The sequence below is a fragment of the Rhinolophus sinicus genome, chromosome 4 (assembly GCF_057876585.1).
Source record: "Rhinolophus sinicus isolate RSI-liver-muscle chromosome 4, RSI-T2T, whole genome shotgun sequence".
NCBI lineage: Eukaryota > Metazoa > Chordata > Mammalia > Chiroptera > Rhinolophidae > Rhinolophus > Rhinolophus sinicus.
This window is the reverse complement of record NC_142504.1, coordinates 23,470,534-23,494,316: the sequence shown is the minus strand read 5'-3', so window position 1 is coordinate 23,494,316 and position 23,783 is coordinate 23,470,534. Positions and strand designations below refer to the sequence as shown.

Below are 23,783 nucleotides of genomic sequence, written 5' to 3'. Positions count from 1 at the left end.
AGTTATTTCAAAGTACTATAAAACTGTGAATATAATGTATTCATTGGCCAAAATACTGCTAGGACTAAAAAAAAAATAGAATCTTAGTATTATAGTTCAATTGAGCCTCAATTCACCATTGGTAAAAATTAACTTTATCTTTAGGGGAGGAGAAAAAAGTAGGAGCAACTGTCCCTTTTTCAGAAAGGAACTGTTGACATATGTTGAATTTCAACTCTTAACAGCAACCCTCGTATAGTATCTTCTCCTCTGCCAATTTCAATATCAAAAAGCAACTGACGACTTAGTAATACAATCTGTATGTTCCAAAAATATATTTTTTACTTTCATTTATATTATAATTTATGGACCTGAGTTACTGGAAAATGTGAGTTTTTCTGATACTAAGTACTCCCTTCACTTCAAATTCTGGTTTTTGAACTATTTGAATTTCTATAGTAGCTTTTGCTTCTGATTGTTCTCACCAGCTACACACATTTTTCTGGGAGAAACAGATGCCTACATATTTTATCTTCTAACAGAGATAATATATTTTCATTGTTAGTAACACAGATTTTAAAGTGAAATATTCTTATGTGCAGGTCTGAGCTTGCTAGTTAAGTGACCTTGGACAAGACACTTAACCTTCCTCTAAGGCTTACCTTCTTCATCTGCCAAATGAAGGTGAAGGTATCAGCTCGCAAAATGGACCTATACCTTCTGGTATACACACTGTTCTTTGAGAATCTCCCACAATGAATCAGAAGATATGGTGGAAGTGACAGTATGTGACTTACAAATTAAGGTTATCAAAGGCATTACAGTTTCCCCCTTAGCCTCTTGGTTTGTTCATCAGAGCAAGCCAGAAGCCATGTTTTAAACAACCTTAAGTAAGCACGTGGAGAGGTCTATGAGGAGGAACTGAGGCCACCAAGTAAGGCCAGTACCATCTTGCTAGCCCTAGAAGAGGGTCCTCTAGTCCTAGTCAAACCTTTAGATGACTTCAATTGCAGCCAATAGACGGCTGCAGCTACAGGGGAGACACCAAGTCAAAACTCTCCAGATAAGCCTTTCTGGAATTCCTGATTGTTACTCTTTAAGCTTCTAAGGCTAAGGATAATTTGTTATACAGCCATAATAACCACACAGGAGTGAAATATCTGATTGAATTTTATGGGGATAAAATGAGGAAATGTATATAAAGAGGTTAACATAGTGAGTAGCACATAGTATGTACTTAAAATACTGCGATAGGTGCTGCTAAAATTGTGTGTGTGTTGGGGGTGGTGGTGAAAGAGGACTGGTGCTTAAACCAGGAAAAGGACAGAAAGCCTGTTGCATGACAGGCTGTGCTACCATATAGGCTTTTGAAACATAGCCAAGACTGTGAGTTCACTAAAACACGTTATCTCTTCGTCTGGACTAAATTATGTTTCCCAGCTTCATTTTTATTAAGACTGGCCATGTGATTAAATCCTGCCAATGAAATGAGAGCAGAGATTATATATGCTGTTTCCACCATGGCCCCCAAATCCTCCAATGGACAATCTTCTACTCTCCTACTCTTCCTTCAGAATGGAAAGGAGGGTGAAACCATAACTTGAAAGGAGCCTCGTTTCCGAAAAGACCACATAAAAGGCTACACACCAAACAGGAACACTAACATTGGTCTTTTTGTGAGCAAAAAATTAACTTCTATTGTGGCCAGCCACTGATGTCTTCCTCCCTCTTAGGACGCCCCTCTCTGTTATTGGCAGGCTACTCTGTGCCTGATTCTAGTATATCACAGGAACTTAACAGTATATGAGAAAGTGAATTGATCTCAACTGTTAGAAGTTGAGATCTGTCTCACGAGAAACTTTCACTGAATTAAAATAAAAAAGACCACATCTTCAGGCATCGGATTCATAGGACTTCACATATGTTTTTCTCTATTCTAATGTATTATTTCATTATATCCTCTTTCTGCTATTTTACCTCATTTTCCCCTTTCAATTGCTCACCTCAGCTATAGCTTCTGGTCCATCGTAACCTGGTATTCTGATTTTCCCATTGACCAGCTGTATAACCTTGGACAAGTCACAATATAAAACCATTCTTGTATAATTCCAAGAATAATTAATATGAAATGAGATAAAGTAAATTAATCAAGGAGCCCAAGAAGGTGCTTGGTACTTAGTAGAGGCTTAATAAATAATAACTGTTGTTACTAAAAATAAAAATTATTTACCAAAATGACTTACATTTATATTCATTACCAAAGTGAAAATATGTTTCATTTTTTTGTGGGATACATAATGATATCGAAAATTCCATTTTCACATCCCGATTCTCTGACAGATATTACAAAGGAATACAAACATTTCAAATTATATGAATTGCAGGATGCTTTCTGGACACAAAAGTTAAATGGATCAGTCCCCATTATTTTTTTTAACTCTAAAACATCGCTGGTGTAGAAACTCTTCATGAACACTAGAAGGAAAAGTTTATAGCCCAAACATATAACCACAAAATTGAACTAGACTCAATTTTACCATAATATCTTGTACTAACGTGATGATACACCTGACAAAATTTAACAAGCTTGCTGATATTTATTTCAGAGCACCACTTTGTAGCCTGAAATGGATACGCATCCCAGCAGGTGTCAAGACTCAACAATAATACACTTTCAAAGTTAAATGCAAATTACACACTGAAATTCTATAGATAAAACAACTTTACTCCTTCCCTGCCAAAAAAAGACTGCTTGTACAATATTCTTTAATGAGAGTGCACTTAACTGATATATTAAATGAATTGGGGGGAAAATCCATTCTGGCTTACAGAAACATCAAAGTCCGTTCCATAAATGAGAAATAAAATGTGACTTCCTTTCAACAAAACAAACACCTTGATGCTGATTCTTTACCACATTAACAAGGAATTTAAAGTCCATATATTCCCTTTGAACTTGGTAGTAAGTTTCAATGTGCTTAGCATGTTGATGTTGAATGTGGCCCTGACAAGTGCTAATGTATACCCTTTGGGTTACTTGATACTCTCTATAGAGATACACTACTGAATTAAAAAGAAAGAAAAAGAAAGTTACTGCCATGGGTTCAAACATTCACTTGTAAAGAAAATTACTACAGAATATCATCCATACTTAAAATGCTTGGGAAGATATTGATTATGCAAATGATTTCATACTAATCTAGACATCACGATTAGTAGTTAAAAAGATGATTGTGATAAATATCTGGGGAAAGTGGTTAAAATAATCACAATTTGGTATTTCATTGTCATTTTTATTTGCAGAATTTCCAAATTCCAACTGTATTTATCTCTAAAATATATCTTCCTCCAGAGCACTCAACATATCAGCATTTATTATGAACTCAATATTTTAAATGTCCCATAAAAGTTACTATAGTCTACAAGTAAGCCTAGGTAAGAGTGAAGGAAGCAAATCACCAACGGAAGGAATTTATTTCTTCAAAGAGGATTCCTTACAGCAGTAATGCTCCAAAGGAAATAAAAGGAAGTTTCACAAGAGCCTTTGTTTTCTCATTTCTTACATATAAAGAACAATTAGTAAAAGACCTAAAAAGTGGCCAAAGAAAAGAGATAAAGAGGAAAGAAGGACTCACAAAGCAAATTTGAAACTCTAAAATATCATCTTGAAATGATATATTGGAATGTAAATTTCAAATCATTCTGAAGTTTCTGATAACAACAAAACACTTCAAAAAAATCTTATGTCCCTGTGATTAGTTTAATGAATATATATGTAATAGCTTGTAGATTTATGATTAAATGATTTGCTTTCCAATAGTAATATCTTTGAGGTATTTTAGAAAAAAAAACAAAAAAAACTGTCACCTCATTCTATTCTTCTTTTGTGATATCAGAGTGCCTGAAAAGAAGGTGATTAGAAAATAACAATCTGTTGTAACTTCAACTTTGCTCTCCCCCGGGGGGCAGTGGATTATTCCTACATCATAATATCTCTTAGTTAATACCAAAGGTTTCACCCAACTTCAAAGCAGAGATATTAAAGGCTCACTTTCCACTACAAGCAGGTGTATTTTTATTAGCTTTCTCTTTCAAAATTGCTATGACTTCACTTGCGGATATCCCGCCAACAGCCATTATTGAAAGCCTTACTATAATTGCTAAGTTACATGCAATGTCTGAAGCACAAAACCAATGTCACTTGCAGCCCTCCAACAATTGACTGAAACCAAGTGTTACATCATTAAAGCTGAATTACAACACACCCATGGCGTGTTTTCCATGTGTGCTATTTTAAACAATAGTAGAGCAAAACCTGGCTATAAATTCACAGATCCCCAATTTGTTCAAATTCATGAACAATAAGAGCTGTCCGAGAGCCTTTTCTGGCTCTATTTTAGTCAGAAATGTCATGCACCAAAATTAAATGTCTGTTTGGATTTTATTGGAGATGGAAATGCTAGCTTTATGTTATAAATTTAAACAACCTGCCACAAAGGGAGACTCACATTTGTATCGCTTGGGAAGGCATATTCATCTCTAATTGCTTAGGGTAACACAAATAAACTAATGTAAAGTGTTCAGTTTCATAACTGGTTTTGTGTAGAATAAATCAGATGAAGTGATGATGGCATGGGTTTTCAGTGGGTTCAGATTGGATTTCTTTTCTTTGATAGAGTTGGACGAGGAATCCATACATTCAATTACTGTTAATGATTGGGAAGTTTTCTGGAAATTCATGAAAATTCATTAAGACATTCGTTTGTGCTGATAAAACAAAATATTAGCAGTATACTCATATTACTTTTTTTTTCTAATTAGGTTCTACTCATTCCATTATTCGGTGATCTAAGTGGAAATATTTCTTCTGTCATAGTGGTGAGCAAAGCTATTATAATTACATTTTAGAAAGGTCGACAACTTTTTTATTCGGCTTCAGTGATTTTTATGGTGCCTAGATTCCACCGGAAAATATTTAGTCACTCGCTTACTTGGATAGAAATCCATCACCTGGAATAGAAATCATGGTTAAAGTGCCAGCATCTTTGTGCAGACAGGCCCTGAAAATATATACTAGGCAAGACCATTTCCAAATGATTTGTGTCTGGCCAGCACTACCTTTCAAATGTTCTCTGCATACCAGTTACTGTTAAGATTTATTGCAGCATGTGTAGATAAATATATTTAAGCTTTCATATCCCTAATGTAGATAATACAGTAGCAATCTACATTCTACATATGACCTGTCTTCAGTTGCAGTTTCAGTAGCCACTCGTAATATTCAGATTTCTCACCCTAACCTAACAGTAGCCTTCGTGTTATTTTAAATATTCACATTAAACCAAATGTAGAAATTTTATATATAGTTTTTACTAATCCATAGAGAAATTAGTTTACATTTTAAATACATCCCTATCATGAGAAAATACATCACAATAAAGACCTACTCCAAAATACAGAAAAGAACTGGGGCCCTATAAAAAATATGCAATAATCTTAAAGCTAAGGGCTATGCCAGGCTAAATCAACTATTTCTGTACTCTCTATTATTTAAATCCTTACATTCATGTGACAGGTAATCTTTATGCACACACAAACACACATATATACACATAAAAAAATTATATGGGTCATCCCCATATTCAATTCACAAATTATGACAGCAAAGAAATCCATCAAACCCACCAAGGGGGGTGGGGAAGCAAAACTATGCTCTCACCACAAATATATGTCCACCCAGTTCTTTCCTTTATTTAGAAAATCTCAGTGCCAACTGAATCAAAGCAACCATACTATTTTAGGGTTTATTTGTTTTCTTTAAATTTGGCGGACACTGTTCTTTCCTATAAAATTGGTTGACTCAACACGGAAAAAAATATCCACCATTAACTTTCAGCATACCCACTTGTTATTCTTCATCTTGAATCCCAAAATTAATCTTACTGATTCACGTTTAAGGATTGCTGTTGAATAAAAAGTATTTCATAAAGTTATGTCTTCTGAGCTAATGACTTTGGGGGAAATTTAATTTCCATTTAAATGTGTGCCATTGAATATATTAGTCACATTTTTTAGATTCTAGGATCTGGGCTGTTATACTCATCTTCAAGAATTTGTAATTTGACTACTTTGTGTGTTTTGATCCACATTGAGAAAGTCATAGAGAAACTAAACTATATGCTATTTCCAATTTAGACATATCTAATAACTCCTAGGTTATAGCCTTTACATAATTAAAAAGACATTTATTAATAACTTTTTATAAAATCCTATACATATTTCAGCAAATCAGGATGACTTAGATATTATTTACATTTAGACTATAATTTCCCCAAATCACATAAACAAAACCATTTTCACACCTGGTCCTTTAAAGTTCATGAACTTCAACATCTAAAAACATGTGCAGGGTTGTCAAACATTCCAGCGCCCTCCCTGGGGCACCCAAACATATGTAACTGTGTATATCACAATGTCATATGCCATCAAGTTTCCTTGAAAGAAAGTAACTGGGTCCTTTTATCAGGGCCGCAAAATGTCACGTCTCTGAATCTGTGAGATAGGGAGCAAAGGCTTTGAGGAAGAAGCTTAACTGCAACCACAGACTTTCTAAAGTGTGAGTCAAGCATACCCACTCTTTCTAAACTTCCTTTCACTCAAAGTCCGTAAGTAGTACCAAATAATAATGCCAGAAGTACTCAAGAGGGAAGCTCTTAGGCCAAAAATCACATTTCAATAACAGAACATATTTCATAATTGCATAATTTACATTATCAATCACTGCAGGAGGAATTAAAGGCAAAGTAAGAAGGAGAGACACGCAATGAGAGGAACGATCACCCGTAAAACAAGGCTGTGCCCTGTAGCTTAGCATAGCTAAAGGGGACCCTTGATGACATCCACCCCAGATGCTTGTCTCTGCTTTGTCAGAGATCTTCCAAGCTGAGCAAAGGATTTTGGAGACAGGGACAGGTGGGAAGGCAGATTAAATCCATCCTTACCTGCAAGATATGTAGCATCTCCTCAGAGATAAGCTTTTAATAATTCTGCCAGGGGAAATGAAAAGGCCAATTGCAACCCACCTGCTCACTCTGCACAATCTTCAAGCCTGCAGAAAATACAACAGCAGCAGCAGCGGCACTCAGGGGCAAAATCTCTTTAGCAGTCTTGTCCACCTGTCTCTGAGTGCAGCGACTGGCTGAGTTCTGCCAGCTGTTTCTTACATTTACCAGATTACAAACCCTTTTGACCGTGGGCAGATAAATTAAGATACCTGTGCTCCACCTTCCCAGCTTTGAATGCAAGAGGAAGCTACTCTCTAGTGGATTCTTAGCTCCAGCAATTAACTCAAGAAAGCGATTAAAGGCTCTGAGGCAGACACAATAGAATATCTGGGGTTGTAATTAAGCAGTGACTGGGGATGGTTGGAAGGAATATGTCATAAAAATTTTATCTCTGGTGGACAGGATTGTTTTCTAAGTACTCTAGAAATACTTCCATGTATGTGAATGAAAGTTTTATTTTTTAACCGTCTATAGACATTTCGATTGTTGATTTAATCTTTTTTCTGTGTGTAACACTATTTTCCATTTTTAGAGGTGAAATTCACACAACATAAAATTAATCATTTTAAAGTACACAATTCAGAAGGATTTAGTCCAATGTCATGCAAGCACCACCTCTATTTAGTTCCAAATATTTTCATCACCCCAAAAGAAAAAGGTGAATTTTCACAGATTCATACGATAGGCAAATATTTAGAAGTTTTATAAATTTAAATTAACTGTAGATAAGAGCAACATGATTGCATTTTAATCATTCAAATTAATGTTACACAAAATAGTTTACCACTGTATCTCAGCTTTCAGATTTGGTAGCTGTGAAACTCTAACCTTCTTAGATTATGTAATTTGAAGGTCAACATCTGATGCACTTTCAAAACTCTTCCACATGTATGAGTATATATCTCCACAGGCTTCCTCTTTCCCCACTGTAGTCTCTACTCAGGAACCAGAAGACCTAGCAATTCCATACATCCTAAAAATTAAATCAACTTTAAAATAAATCTATTGTTGAATGTGTAAATGAATGAACACATCAAGGGATGAGTGAAAGTTTATTTTAAAAAAAAAAAGCACATTTCATGAACACTTACACTAAATCTTTCATTAAAAATGTAGTACACAGAATGAACAATTACTTAATCACACTGTTTTTAAGTATTTGTATGTTAGATCTTTACTTTTATACAGACCACTGTTTGGTATAGGAGGTTGAATCCCAGCTGCTTGATAAAGAAGTGAGGAAGTGGTAAGGATACCAAGTTGTTATCTAATGTGTTCTATATATAAAGTGATTGGAGTGTAGTGTTTAAAAAGTAAATGCTAACTGCTAGTTCTCAAACAGAAATTGTTTCAATTAGAAATAACCATTACATAGCTTAATTAGATTTAAATAAATTCAAATAAAGTCATATGAGTTAGTGTTGTATTTGTTTTATGGTTGCTTTTTCATAATTAGAATAATAAAAGAAACCTATCCTATCTCTCCGAACTCATCAATTCCCATGAATCCTTAAATAGATGTCTCCCAAATTTATATCCCCAGCTTAGACAACTATTATTTCCAAAGTAACATTTGCACACATAGATATAAAGTAGGCAATTAGATACATATGCCTGAAGTTCAGTGGAGAAACCAGGAAAAGGTACATACATTTTATTTCAATAACATATAGAAGACATTTAAACCCATGAGACTGAGTAAACTGTCTTAGGTTGAGGGTAGATAACACAGAGGGAAAGGAAGAGGACTGAACCCCACTTGAGGCACAATGAGAATTGAAGTTTAGAAGTTGGTTCTCGCAGCTGAAAGGAAGTGGTGAGTACGGCAAGAATAAAACTCAGAGTGCACTGCTGTGGAAACCCAAAGGAACAAGAAATGAGGAAAAGGTCAAGGTTTGCACTCCTAAATTAAATTGACATAGCAATGTTTTCCAAATCCCTTTCTACCTAAGGACAGTTTACTAATCTCTATAATTCAGTGTTAAAATGAATTCACTGATAAACCCCATCCCCTGCCACTAGTCAGACCAGGGCATGGTGTCAACCTTATCACACAATTTTCTCCAAGGTTTAAGAAATTTTATCAATAAAAGTGCTCAGAATAGGAATATTTCAAGGAAGTCAAGAGATTTGGAATTGTTATCCTGATCAGACTTTTAAAAATAGCTTATTCATGTATATATTTAGAAAATAATTGTCACCTGGTTAATATTCTGATCAACAAAGTCACTGTTTTCATTCTTTATGTGGGAGTATAGTACAGTATCAAAAGTACAGACGGAAAAGAAGTTTGAATTCTACCTTTATAACTCAAAATAATTTGACCTTGCACAAGTTAACTCTGGGCCTCAATTTTGTCATCTGAAAATATGAATAATAATTACTAAGGTACTATGAGGATTAAATGAAAATGCTTTACATTCTAAAGACACCCTTGCAACTGTGCATTAGTGTGACAGTGTACCTAACAACTCTGCATTGTAAAATGACCAATTCTATTTTATTAATAACTATGTACCTTTTATGATAGGATATATCAATGCCTTTTTCTCTTAATACATTCAATAGAAAATTTCATTTGTGTCAGTGGGAGCTTGAAGACCCTACTTGTTCATTCACTCTTATTTCATCTTAAATAAAGGTTTAAATATCAAATTATAGTAACTATAGACGATTATATCAAATATTTAACTTATTTTCTATCCTAACACTAGCATACCTCTAAGTTTTATAAAATGTAAGGCAGACAGCCCCAAAACTTTGGTGTAGAAGATTTTTGAATGACAGAGGTTAGGAAAAGAGATAAAAGAATCTTTAGCAGGTTCAAGTTTCCTTTTTGGAATTTATGATACCTTAGTCTTTCAGGACACATTACCATCAAGAAAGATATATAATTCAAAGGATCAAACTATAAAAGTAACACAAAAAGTTCTGAGTCATATGAACGATTCCTTACCAACAACGTTGCTTCACCTAACTGCTATTTTATTTTTATCTGTATATGGTTGAAAATGACATAACCTTCATAGTTTCCACTTTCATTTTGCTGTAATACTAACCACAAAATCTTTGCAAAAATTGTGTTTGGTGTTGGTGCTTGCCTTTCAAAAATGATTCTGAGTCATGAATTTATTTTTACTTAGAATTAAAATAGTGAATAAAATGTGTCCTTTTGGTACCGTGGCTTAAACACGGTTTAAAAGTTGATATCTGTACTCACTCATACACAACATGGAAAACGAGATTTAGAAAATAATGATTTTTCCTTTAACTACCAATAAAATTCACTGGAAGATTCTAGCTATCATTTTCTTCTTACAGATTTAGGAATTTTAAAAAAGAAGCAACTGGGCAGTCAAGATGGTTGATACAAATAAAAAGCTACAATTCCAAGCTAAAGAATAAATTAAGATTTTCTTGATTACTCATTTAGAAAAGAATACTTATTTTTGGTCACTGATATAGCTAAAGCACCTGTAGCAATATATGACACATAGTAGGCACTTAATATTTATTAAACAAATAAACACATAAATATATACTATTACAAATACTTACTCCCTGATTCCCTTAAGGCATGTTGACTTTTCTCCACAAAACTAGAGTAACATTTACTGAGTTGCAAGCATAGAAAATTTTGCAATGGACTAGTGGTTTCAGATCTAGAATTAATACTCATAGTAAAAATACCTTACAATTTGAAATTGGTGACAAGAATGCATATTTTCTTTGCTTTTGAGGAAGACTTTTGCATTAGCAATATAGCAGGGTCACCTGAATGGTATGAAGATTTTTGATCTGTTAAATAAACCTCTAAACTTAAAGCATCACTCAGCATTTTATCTGAATTAAAGAGTTATCCTTCTCTTTTATATGTATTAGTTTATCTCTCTGGTAAGATTGCCATTTCTTGAGATGGATGCAAAGAAAAAGATAAACTATCCTATATCTCTCAGAGTTTTCTGATTCTACCGCATTTCCCCAAAAATAAGATCGGGTCTTATATTAATTTTTGCTCCAAAAGATGCATTAGCACTTATTTTCAGGGGATGTCTTATTTTTTTCATGTACAACAATTTCTATTTATTGATTTATTCATGTATAAAAATCTACATTTATTCAAATACTGTCATGTCATCTTCTTCTGGAACATCATCATAATTCTCCAAACCCTGAAATCCGGTTTGAGTTTCTTGCGACTCCATTTCCTGTAGAACCATTGGCCCCAATCTCTCATGTCCACAATAGAACTCTTCTTAAATGAGCACTTCTTGTCCATGTAGCCTGCTCACAGTGTATTGGCAATACAGCTGTCAGTGATTTTATCCCATGAATTCTTCACCCAAATCATGACCTCTTGCAGGCTAGGCTTCATAAAGTTTCCACTTTGATTTCCTTCCATTCTGTTTTCAATGTAGTCATTGACTGTTCACAAATGTTCCTTGAATGGCTTGTTTATTGCAATATCAAGAGTCTGGAGATAGGCAGTCATTCCTACAGGAATCATTATTTGGTCTATTTTTCTCTCTGCAAGGAAGGTCTTCATGTCTTTAGCGTGGTGAGTGCTGTCTGGATCCCAGATTAGTGGACCACTTTGGCCACCTCACAAAACAAGTGGCAGCATTAAATTGACCCACTTCCTTATAACTGCTTGTGTGCACTAGGCTTTTTCGGTTTCAAGAACATAAATGCTTGAAACACGTTCAACTTTATCTTTCTTGCCCTTAGTGATGATTAGAGGTGGGGCTTTCTTTCCATCCAGACAAATTGCCAAAATATAGGTAACATGGGCACTTGTGTACCCAGTGGAGGAAATGTAGATTGACAAGGCACCTCTGATCAATTGTTGTTTGAGATCCTTGGCCCATAAACACCTCAGTTTCACTGCATAGCAATCAGGTTGGAGAGTTGGTATTTAGAAAAGTCGATGCCATCAACAAAAGACTTGAATGCAAGTGCACGCTTAATAACTTCAGTATCTTCCAGCTTGAACAGTGTTGTCGATCTTAGAGACAGTTCATATCGCTGAAGATAGCCATCCAGCCAGTGTTGTGATGCTTTGATTTTTTTCTGGGGATATTTCTAACTGTGGTGCCATTGCAAGAACAAATGCTTGACTATCAGCCCTGTGCACAACCAAAGCCTTTGCTCTCCTGTCAGCAATCCATTCACAGATGATGTCTTCCAGCTCAGGAAATAATGGTTGCCGACCTGATCCACACTTGTACTTCTTAGCACCTGTTGACTGAAATTATCGTACTCTGCTCGCCATCTTCGGACCATTCGGAAATCCAACCTCTTCTCTTTGCAGAAAGACATAAGATTCTTGCCTCGAGAGTCCTCCACGATTCCTTTCGTGTACTCGATGGAATCGCTCCTTCTTTTTGCACTCATCTTGTCGGGGGATTGAAATATTATTCCCTTTAAATCTACTATTAAATCAAGTGTTAATTGAAGACTTTCGAGACAGAAGTGGCAACAAAAATGATGACAGTTAAGAATGATGATCCACACAAAAGTGATGAAAAATTGTAGACACCAAAATTCAGAAAATGTTTCTTTATTTCACATGAGTGCATTAAGTACGTCATTATGACACACGACATATTGAATTATGAAGATTCATATTAGACACAACCACGTCCGTTCACTATCAAATGTGCATGTTATTCGTGCGTTGTGTCTGTACTCTGATTGGTTATTCGGCAATAAGTCTCAATTTCATCTGTTTACATAGACGTTTGTCCAAAGGCGCCACTTGGGTATTTACAAATACTTAATTATAATTTATACTATCATTTATTTTAAGTATTAATGTCAATAATATTTATTTATATTTAATTATGTATTAATATTATTATTTTATAATTCAATACATCTGTTGTGTGTTGCAACAGATGTATTAAATGCATCCGTCTGGCTGACAATCTTAACTGGGGCTTATTTTTGGGGTAGGGCTTATATTACAAGCATCCTGAAAAATCATGCTAGGGCTTATTTTCTGGTTAGGTCTTAGTTTTGGGAAAATACGGTAGTTTATTGTTACTAGGAAGAAAAATACTGATTCTTGGTAGACGTGGTAAGGAAATAAAAAGGTAGGTTAAACTCAGGTAAATTTCAAAACCCATTGATAGTGTTATTTGCCATATAAAAACTATACATTTTAAACTAGAAACAGGCATTTCAAACTGCATATACTGTATATTAGCTTTCAATCAGCAATGTAAACAATGTAATATAAGCATTACATGGATTCTACATTAAGATAAACCAAACCACTTTAGCCAAGACAGATGTAATCACTCAAATTCCATTGGGAAAGAGGTAACAGCATTATTTGGTCTAGGTCTAGAGTACTTTATTTAGTAAATAACTTGGGCTTTGTATATTCACTTCTTCATAACACCTATTTCCAACATTTAAACATTACAAAGTGTTTCAAGTGTTCTGGGCTTAGGATTCAATGGTAAAACATGACATTTGTTAATCTTCCTTCATCAGGCAGCTTTTATTTGACAGTTATGGGCATAATTTACTTTAACTACTCTTTCTTGCTTAACTCCTAAATAATAAGAGGAATATTGTATTGTAACTCTTCCTTATATTTCAAGTCTCATTTTTTTTAAATCACCGATCTAAAATATAAGACACTTTAAAAAGTTATATACTCAGAAAGATTCTACAATTTGATTTTAATCAAGTTGCTCATTTTTAAAAAGTTATTTAAGGGTTAGAGTCTGAAAAATGAGTTGATCTTATGCAACATTTGGCTTTGAAAAATAATTATTTTAGTGTTGATTATAAGCAAAAAACAAAGTTGTCTGAATTAAACTATACCTTATTATGTTTTTTTTTTGTATTAGATCTACCTGTTTAAATTAACAGTGCATTTTCAAGTAACAATTTTATATATCCAAATTGACATGCTTTTATATCTTATACTTATTTCTTGTACGTTCATGAAAAAATTACTCTTTGAATTGTCAGTATAGGTCCTTTTAAAAAATAGGTAATGTATTCACATGCATCAAACTTGAAAAGATTCTGTGAAAAGTTCTCTTCCACATTTATTGTCCAGCCATGCAATTCTACTCCCCAGAGAATTCCAGCATTACTGGTGTGTGTGTGTGTGTGTGTGTTTGTGTGTGTGTGTGTGTGTTGTACTTCCTGACAAATTTTATGCACAATCTAGAAGACCTACATCCATGCCCTGGCTCCTCACTAACCACATAACTCTGGACAAGGCACTTAAACTCTTAGTTGTAGGGCATAGCTTTAGAGTGCCAAAAAGGATGATCAGGTTTCTCTCAATTCAAAAATAGCTCAAATGATGAAAACGGACAACAGCAGTTTGTCCCTCCATTTATTTCCATCTCAAAGTTTAAGGCTCTTTCTTTAATTGATACTATCAGATCTGGTCATTTTCGTCTATGGCATAAAATTACAGGGGCTCACATGCTATCTGTAACTTCTATTTGCCTCTCCCGCTTGATGTCTATGACCTGAAAGAATCAAAACCCTGCCGGGAGGACCACTCACAGAATAAAACTGTTCCTTGGCTCCAACTCATAGATGTCCTGAGGGAATGCAGGCTCAGGGTGGCTTGATTTTTGAATTATTCAAGAGAAATCATTAATCCAGGCTCTTAAAGTCTCCTGATTTAAAAATGCTGGTAACCTATCAAATTTTAAATTAAAAAAAAATAGCTCTGTGCAGGTCAAACAAAGTACAACCAAAGGGTGGATTTAGCTTATGAACCCCACATTTGTTTCAGTATAGACCCTGCTGACTGACAGGCACCTAAGTAAAACAAAGTCTGCTATTCTCCCATCTTGATACAAAAGGAAGACTATCACTTGGATATTAGACCTATCTTTATGTTGAAAATAATCCCTTGCAACCTTTCTTGCCTTTACTCTTATAAAATAAATTGCACTCATAGTTCTTGCTCTCAAAGACATTTTCCTGAGGTTAACTATCATTCTTTGTGACTTCTGTTATTCCAGAATACTTTTGATGTTCATCATAATGTTTTATAATAATATTTTATAATATTATAATTATTGATTATATTATACATATTCTATTATATAATAACATCAGAAACAATGTTTTATAAAAAATATTTTATCAGCAGTAGGAGTAAATAAAAGCCCTCTTGCTATCCAAAGAGAATACTTTAGCATTTCAAAGTCTAATTTTTCTCCAAAGGCCCACATTCCAGTGACCCAACTACATCCAAAAGATACCTGAAGTCATTCATCTATACCATCTCTCTTGAGAGAATCTCCCATCCACACATATACTACTAAGGTCAAATACATGCTACTTAGAACGATGCTGACCAGAAAAAAACAAGTAAAACTGCACTAAATGATGGATGAAACTGCATTTTCAGAAAAAAGAATTGAGGATCAGCTCAACAAATGGTTGTAAGAAGGGAGTAACAAGAATTTCAAACTTTTTATTTAAAACGAACTGCTCTGAAATATCTTTGAAAACCTTCGAATGCCTTCGAAAACAGGTATTCTCAAATATGTGTTATTCTACCACAGCTTTGGCTAGATTCCCTTTGATTTGCTTCTTTATAATATTTGTGTATTTATAGAGTCAGAGAATCTGTTTTTTTTTGTTTATTTAGTGTCATTAGTATTAGAGTTAAACATGAGTAAAGTATCTCCCTGCTTTTCACTTGAAGATTTTCCTCTGAAATAATGGAATAAGCCTGAGCGAAATATACCACTATAGGTTGAAATAAATCCACTATTTTAGTTGTGGTGGGATTGAATTTCAAGTACATGGAAATCTCATGTAAAGTTATCCCTACCTTCAACAATCGTCTGAGGAGTATTTAGCAAACTGAGAAAAATAATGTTTGCACTGTATTTTCGACACAGTTTCACTAAAAGAAATGGAAGAACAAATCTTGAAGTTTCTCTAAATTATCTTCCTAATGCATTTTGATTAAACACTTCCACATGTTTACTGTAAACTACTAGTCTCACATTGAGACTCCTTTCTGTGAGTGACACTTCAGTGATTTACAATTAAAGTTCCATGAGAACAAAGTAGAAGGAATATATGCCTCAGGCCACCTTTCCTGTAGGCACATTGACCATAACTCTATCTTGCTGAATGCTGATAACATTCTCTATCCAGAGCTATTCTGGCTTTTTGGCACAAGGATAGAGAGCCTCCTTAAAGACTTGCTTTACATCAAAGATACTGGCTTTAGTATTCCAATATCCAATGTTCTCCCAGTCACAAATTTGTTCCTGGCTCCACTTCAGTGACCTCACTCCATTTCCACTGGCCTGGAACCCCTCTAATCTCCATCCTTACCACTAAGAAAACTTGTCTGGAAGATGAATTTATATCAAGCAAACTGTTGTTGTTGTTGTTTTTTTTAATCTACTTTGATTATTCATTTGTTCAGAGAGACTTCGTAGGTTGAAAAGGGCATGGTGGTGATTATATGGAGGTGTAGTTAAATTCTCACACAGCACAATTAGAATCATAATCATCCCAGTCTGGTCTTTTATCTTCTCATATACCGTTTACTGAAAAACCTCAGAGATTCAATTCTTCATTTCTCAAAGACTCCTCTAATCTCGTTCATTTTAGTGAATTAATTATATGAATGTAAACCCATAGCAACAATTTAATCTTTTTTTTTTTTTTTTAAATCTCATGGCCACAGTGACATCTTAAACATTGAAGTAACTTTAGAAATCTATTTCATTTCCTTGACTTTACAGATGGTGAAACTGAGAACTAAGTGACTTTCCTCACATTGTTAATTCATAACAGCATATGGCTGGAATATGAGTCCAATTTTTTCTTCATCTCATCACAAATAATTTAAGTACTTGTACAAAGCTAGGCCAAGCCAGTGTCAGACACTGTCTAAATAAACACAATTTAAGAGAGATATCACCTCCTTGTGTTTTACGCTAGCTCAACATCCATGGAAGGATGGAATTTTGGTAGAAATAATATAAAAGATAGCACAAGCTGTGTATAAAAATCCCTATTAGCTTTTAATCTGTAGCAGTCAATTCCCTGAATTTGTTATGTAAGTGTGTAGAGATGATGACACTTAAACAGCTGACTTAGGAGGGGCAAGTTAGGGAGTCAGTCTGTAACTAACTCTCCAACGGCTAGATGTTTTTCTCTGAGATTGCACGTCCAAATGGTTATTAGTAAAACTTGCATTATCACCTGATACCTACAAGGACACCCCATATTGGAGAGTCAGAGAGAGTAGATCTCTACTTTCTCCCGGGAGAGAATGTTTCAACTGTCAAAGGTTTAATACCAAACAGCCAATTTTGCTCTTAGATCTGAACATTTGCTGAGGAAAATCTGGCACATGGGATGTTTCATCTCAGAGAAAAGGAATGAACAAATTAGCCAACTTTTCCTTTCTGTAACAATTTGATCACAGAGAAGTTAACTTCCAGAATGGTTGTTAAAAGCCCCATATAGGTTTTTTTTCTTTTTCTTTCTCTCTCCCTCTTTTTTATTTTTTGGTTTGTTTTACTCAATAAAAGGAAGTTTGGCTAACCAGTGACATGTAGAGCATATGGAGGATAGTGAGGATAAATGAGGCATGATTTTTGAAAGATGGTAATTAAAAGTTGTTCAGCCTTGTTTCTTTTTGTCCTTGTTGTTGTTAGTATGCTACTTTACCCAGGAAACTATTAGGCAAAATATGTCTTATTAATGTTTATCACGTTGTGGCATACATGAGACATTAGGTATTCTAATTAACTGAATTTTTCAGCTTAAAGTTATTCTATGAATATAAATTGTACTATATTGTAGGTACACTTCATAATACAGTTATTTATCACTTAGTTTTACTTATTAATAAACATCAATCTAGAAACCAGACTGATTAGTGGGCAAATGTCTGCATATGTATAAAGAGCTCTCATAAAAATGCAAACTTAAACTTATCTTTGTCACCTATAAATATGGAGATACTATCAGAGAAACAGACACAAAATGCCTCTCCACCATTATATAAGTAGAAATTGCAATACTTTAAGGGAAAATAACATGTGCTTAACATTTCATTTAATTATAAAAGAGGTAGTTCTGAAAAATAAAATTATGCATTTAATGGTGACTCTCTGGGAAAACAAAAGTTCAATAGCATTCATTGATGTCATGAGTGAAAATTTTCGTGATAAAAATGTACATTTGAAATTGTCTCTGCTTTTTGCCATCAGGAGAAACAAAAGCAGATTCCAAGAAGAGTATCATATATTCAAGGAAAGAAAAGGTCACATGCTTAAAAGTGCCAGACGATAATTTGAATATCTAGGTTGTTACTTTGCTCTTCAATTTGACTTTAGCAATATCATGTCACTTCCATGTTGCAATAACCAACGTATTTTAATTGGACACATATCAAACAAGCATTAATAAATGATTACCAAATAGCTATATTGAAAAATAAGAAAACTATTGTAGCATTTTTTAATTTAATATCTCATGTATACATAAAGCTAGAAAAAAAGAGTAGGCTAATGTATTACACAGTAATCCCATTATTTCCAGAAGATGGGTTCTGATTTCCATTAACCTTGACTATCTTTACTTGTCAAACAATTAATATGATAGAAGAAATAACCTATGCTCTTACACCATTACTTTCAGAAAGGAGACCCCCATTTCCAATATTTATAACCATTTGACACAATCTATTAAAGCAATGGAAAGATCCCCCAATCAGAGAGCTCCAGTTTGCTCACTGTGGATAAAATAAATATATAATCCAAATTTAACCTCACTTTCAAAGGCATATAGGACGGTCTCCCAACTTGTCTTGCCTATTTTTAAAATTTTTACGATGGTAAATAAACCCTGGAAAATTCCTTCTTAGATTTTACCACCTGAAACTGCAGCTGTTGGCTGCCACTATCAAAGCCTCACAACTCGAAGCTCACGTGCAAACCTCATCAAGGGCAGACATTTCTAATTGATTCCAGAAGTATTTCTTTTGCTGAGATCAGGGGGCAAAGGAAGAATAATGAGCAGCTTTTTAGAGGGAGTTGGGGGTTAGGGTGTTGAGGAAAGGGGGAAGGGAGCTTTTAAAATCTCGGGCTTGGCCAGAAATGCATAGCAATTTTACGGTCAATTGGCGAGAGCATCTGGAACCAGGCATTCTGGCCTCGTAGTTGATGGTAGTGAAACCAGCTTACAGGCAACAGCAAGCCTATAATGAGCCTCTGTCATGTACTAGTGGAAACCACGTTGACATTCTGCCAAATATCCCGGCACCGTTTTCTCAGGGTCAGGATTCCCCTTAGAGCCCTCGTCTAATATATGGAATCCTGTTCACCCATGGATCTTAACCTATTTCAGCTATTGTGAAAGGCAACGTAAAAAGAAAGACAAAAATTAGAACTTGTATGTGTTTAGTTCCATGCATGCTGGCACAGCTTTATATCACACGGCTGTGTTTGCTTTCATTTAGGGGATATATTTCAAACGCAGCGGGCCATCTTGTTAGAGCATGGAGAGTGTCGGATGTTCCGGTCATAAATCATAGCACAGGGCGTGGCACACTCAGGCTCCAAGAGGCAGAATTCGAGGCTCTTTGTTATTTCAAATGTAGGACAGGTGATTATGAAAAGGGGCAGGGTTTCTTTTTGTAAAATGCCAAGAAGAAAACCGAGGTGATGTGGAAATAATTTCTTATGAGTAAATGATGTTTACCTTACACCACTGCTCGTAATTCACCATGCTGACACTTGTAGATTATACCCACAAATAAGTCAGGTAAAAGGACAGCCATGAAAAATGTTGAGGGATGTGAGTCAAGCGAATGGAAACTGGTTCAGTGGTCAGAAATGGATCAGGCCCAACGCTAGCCTTCTAACATTCAGAAATTTCTATTTTTATCCGAACAATATAGTTAATAGAGATTTTATTCATTTTAGAACTCACTCAAAATTCCAAAGTTTGCAATGTTGAACTACATTCAACATGCTTGCTCTTCGAGTTAATCTGTTCTTGGCAAGGAGTCACTTCCTGTTTTCAAACAAGAAAAGTAAAACAAGCAAAAAAAGGCAAGACAAAGTAAACAAAAAAAATTAAACTAAAAGAATGCATTTAAAATACGTTTTTTTAAAACTCGCTTTTAATGTATAATTCTCTTTTTAAAAAACAGATTTTATTGGGGAAGGGGAACAGGAATTTATTGGGGAACACTGTATACTTCCAGAACTTTTTTCCAAGTCAATTTGTTGTCCTTTCAGTCTTAGTTGTGGAGGGCACAGCTCAACTCCAGGTCCAGTTGCCCTTGCTAGTAGCAGGGGGCGCAGCCCACCATCCCTTGCAGGGGTCAAGGAGTTGAACCAGCTACCTTGTGGTTGAGAGCTCACTGCCCCATGTGGGAATCGAACTGGCAGCCTTCGGAGTTAGGAGCATGGAGCTCCAACTGCCTGAGCCACCGGGCTGGCCCCTATAATTTTCCTTTAAACATCTATGTTTTGATTATTTTAGTATAAGTTACTCAGAGATATATAAAATTTGTGTTCCTCATAGTACACACAATACTAAAATGGGAGAAAATGTGCTTGATGGTGAAAATCTCTTGAGCCTAAAGTATTTGGCAAAGCAAATACACTTAGCAGATACTCATGCTAGGACTTTTCAAATAAGGGCCTAAGTGGGAAGGGATGGGTGGGCAAGAATATACGATATATTTATATCTCTTAAAATTTAACCATTAATAGGAAAAGATGATACACAGAAAACTATCAAGGATTAATATTTTCTAATATGTGGATTCAATAATTTAAATTCCCACACAAGGGCCAGTAAATTGTAGAAAATTTAATGTGATAATTTACAATCTACTGTGCAAAAACTAGTCTCTTTCTTCTTTCATAAAACAAACAAAAAAATGCAGTACTATATTCAAATATTGCTTTATTAATTATTTATTTATTCATTTTCTACCAAATATTTTGTTGCTCATAGGAAAAAAAAGGAATTATTTTTTTAGGAAAATCACAGGAAATGGATAGTATTAAAAAAGGGGGGGGTCTCATATAAAACACCTCAAATAGCTAAATTTCACCTGCTCATGGATAAAAAGAGCATTGTTAAAATGTCCATACTACCCAAAGCAATCTATAGATTCAAGTATCAAAATAGCAAGGGCATTTTTCACTGAACTAGAAGAAATGATCCTAAAATTTATATGGAACTATAAAGGACCCCTACTAGCCACAGCAATATTGAGAAAGAAGAACAAAGTTGGAGGTATCATGCTACCTGTTAGCAAACTATACTACAAGGCTATAGCAATCAAAACAGCATGGCACTGGCATAAAAACAGATACATAGGTTAATGGAACAGAATAGAGAACCCAGAAATAAATCTATGCCTATATATTCATTCAATCTATCACAAAAGAAGCAACAATAAACACTGGGGTAAAGACAGTCTATTTGATAAATGATGTTGGGAAAACCGGACAGATACATGGAAAAAAACAAAATTGGACCACTTTCTGATATCATATATAAGAATAAACTCAAAATGGATTAAAAATCTTAAATATAAGACCCTAAACCACACAATTCCTAGAACAAAAACATAGGCAGTAAACTCTCTGATGTTGCTCTTAGAATATATATTTTTTTTCTGATATATCTCCTTGGTCAAGGAAAATAGAAACAAACAAACAAACAAACAAACAAACAACAAATGGTCCTACATCAATTAAAAAGTTTTTGTACAGCAAAGGAAACCATCAACAAAAACTAAAAGACAACCTACTAAATGGCAGAAGATATTTGCCAATGATACATCTGGTGAGGAATTAATATCCAAAATATATAAAGAACACATATAACTCAATATCAAAACAAACAACCTAATTTTAAAAAGGGGCAGAAGACCTGAATTGGCATTTCTCCAAAGAGGACATACAGATGGCCAACAGACATATGAAAACATGTTCAACTTCAGTAATCATCAGAAATGCAAATTAAAACCACAATGAGTTATCACCTCACACTTGTCAGAATGGCTATCATCAATAAATCGACAAACAACAAATGTAGGTGAGAATGTGGAGAAAAGGGAGCCCTTGTGCACTTTTGGTGAGATTGCAAATTGGTGCAGCCACTATGGGAGACAGTTTGGAGGTCCTCAAAAAATTAAAAATACAGCTACCTTATGACCCAGCAATTTCACTTCTGGGTATTTATACAAAGAAATCCAAAATACTAATTTGAAAAGATATATGCACCCCTATGTTCATTGCAGCACTATTTGCAACAGCCAAGATATGGAAGCAGTGTAAGTACCCATTAATAGATGACTAGATAAAGAAGAGTTGGTACACACATACAATGGAATATTAGCCATAAAAGAGAATAAAATCTTACCATTTGTGACAACGTGGATGGACCTGAAGGATATTATGCTAAGTAAAATAAGTCAGACAAAGAAAGACAAATACCATATGATGTCACTTATATGTGGAATCTAAAGAACAAAATAAATGAACAAAACAATAATAGACTCATATATACAGGCAACAAATTGATGATTGCCAGATAAGAAGTGTATTGGGGTGGCTGGATGAAATACAAATTGGTAGTTACAAAATAGTCCTGGGGATGTAAAGTACAGCACAAGGAATATAGTCAATAATATGGCAATAACTATGTATAGTGCCCGGTGGATACCAGACCAACCAGGGTGGGGGTGAGGAGGGTGGATCACTTCCTAAATTATATAAATGTCTAACCACAGTACTGTACACCTGAAACTAATATAAAATAATATTGAATGTCAACTGAAATTGAAAAATAAATAAAGAAATGTGTTGTTTGAAACCACTAAATTGTGGTACTTTTTCACACTATTATCCAAAGCAATTACAATTAGTACACCAATTAAACTCTAAGCTCCACAAAGGGTTTTTGATTTGAATAGGCATTTACTGATTGTTGAGTAAATGTTTTTGCCTGACATTTAAAACATTAGGCAAGTTGGCTGTATCTTTCATGGACATTTATTTATTTCCTATTAGGACCCACACATTGGGCAGTTGTCACTAGTTTATCTAATCACTTGATCAGTCCACAGTTACCCCTGCTTCTGGACTATTCTGTACTCTCCCTGTGCACTTCACCCTCTGTTTCACTTGTCCAGTTTCTACCCATTTCTTGTGCACATCTTCAGCAGATACAAATTGCTTTACCATTTAGGAGCGATGTGCTTCTATTTCAATGATTTATACTGAAAACTGTAAACCATATTTTAGAATGTTTTCTGAGGTTTACAGTTAAAGCTAAGTTTGGAATTAACTCAAATTATTTGGCCACTAATAAGCAAATAGTCTCAGGTTTATGTTTTCCTTGCTTTTATTGCCTTAGTTATCAAAACATTGTTTTAACTTTCATGTGTAGTTTGTGTGTGTATGTATGTGTGTATGGTATCGTTAAGTGAATGTAATGAATAATATTCACTACTTACACACTAGTTTTTATGATAGCTTCTCCTTTTAGCTGAGGGAACTAAGCTGAGAAAGTAAGGTGTGATTATTTTAGATAACCTCCTCAACGCCCTGCAACCAATTGGCAAACCTGAGAATTGTGCTTAGGTTTAGGTGACTTCAAAGCCAGTGCTTTTCCCAATACCCTAAATTATCTTCTCAAATAAAAAGTTATATGAAACAAAGTGCACATAGTATCAAATATTTG

At 34.7% G+C, this 23,783-nt stretch overlaps 1 protein-coding gene across 1 annotated transcript in view; it reads right to left on the bottom strand.

Annotated features, from left to right (window-relative positions):
* The window catches only part of AGMO (alkylglycerol monooxygenase), a 299,173-nt gene that overhangs the window by 102,512 nt on the left and 172,878 nt on the right, over positions 1-23,783 (bottom strand). The gene's annotated exons all lie outside the window — the stretch shown is intronic.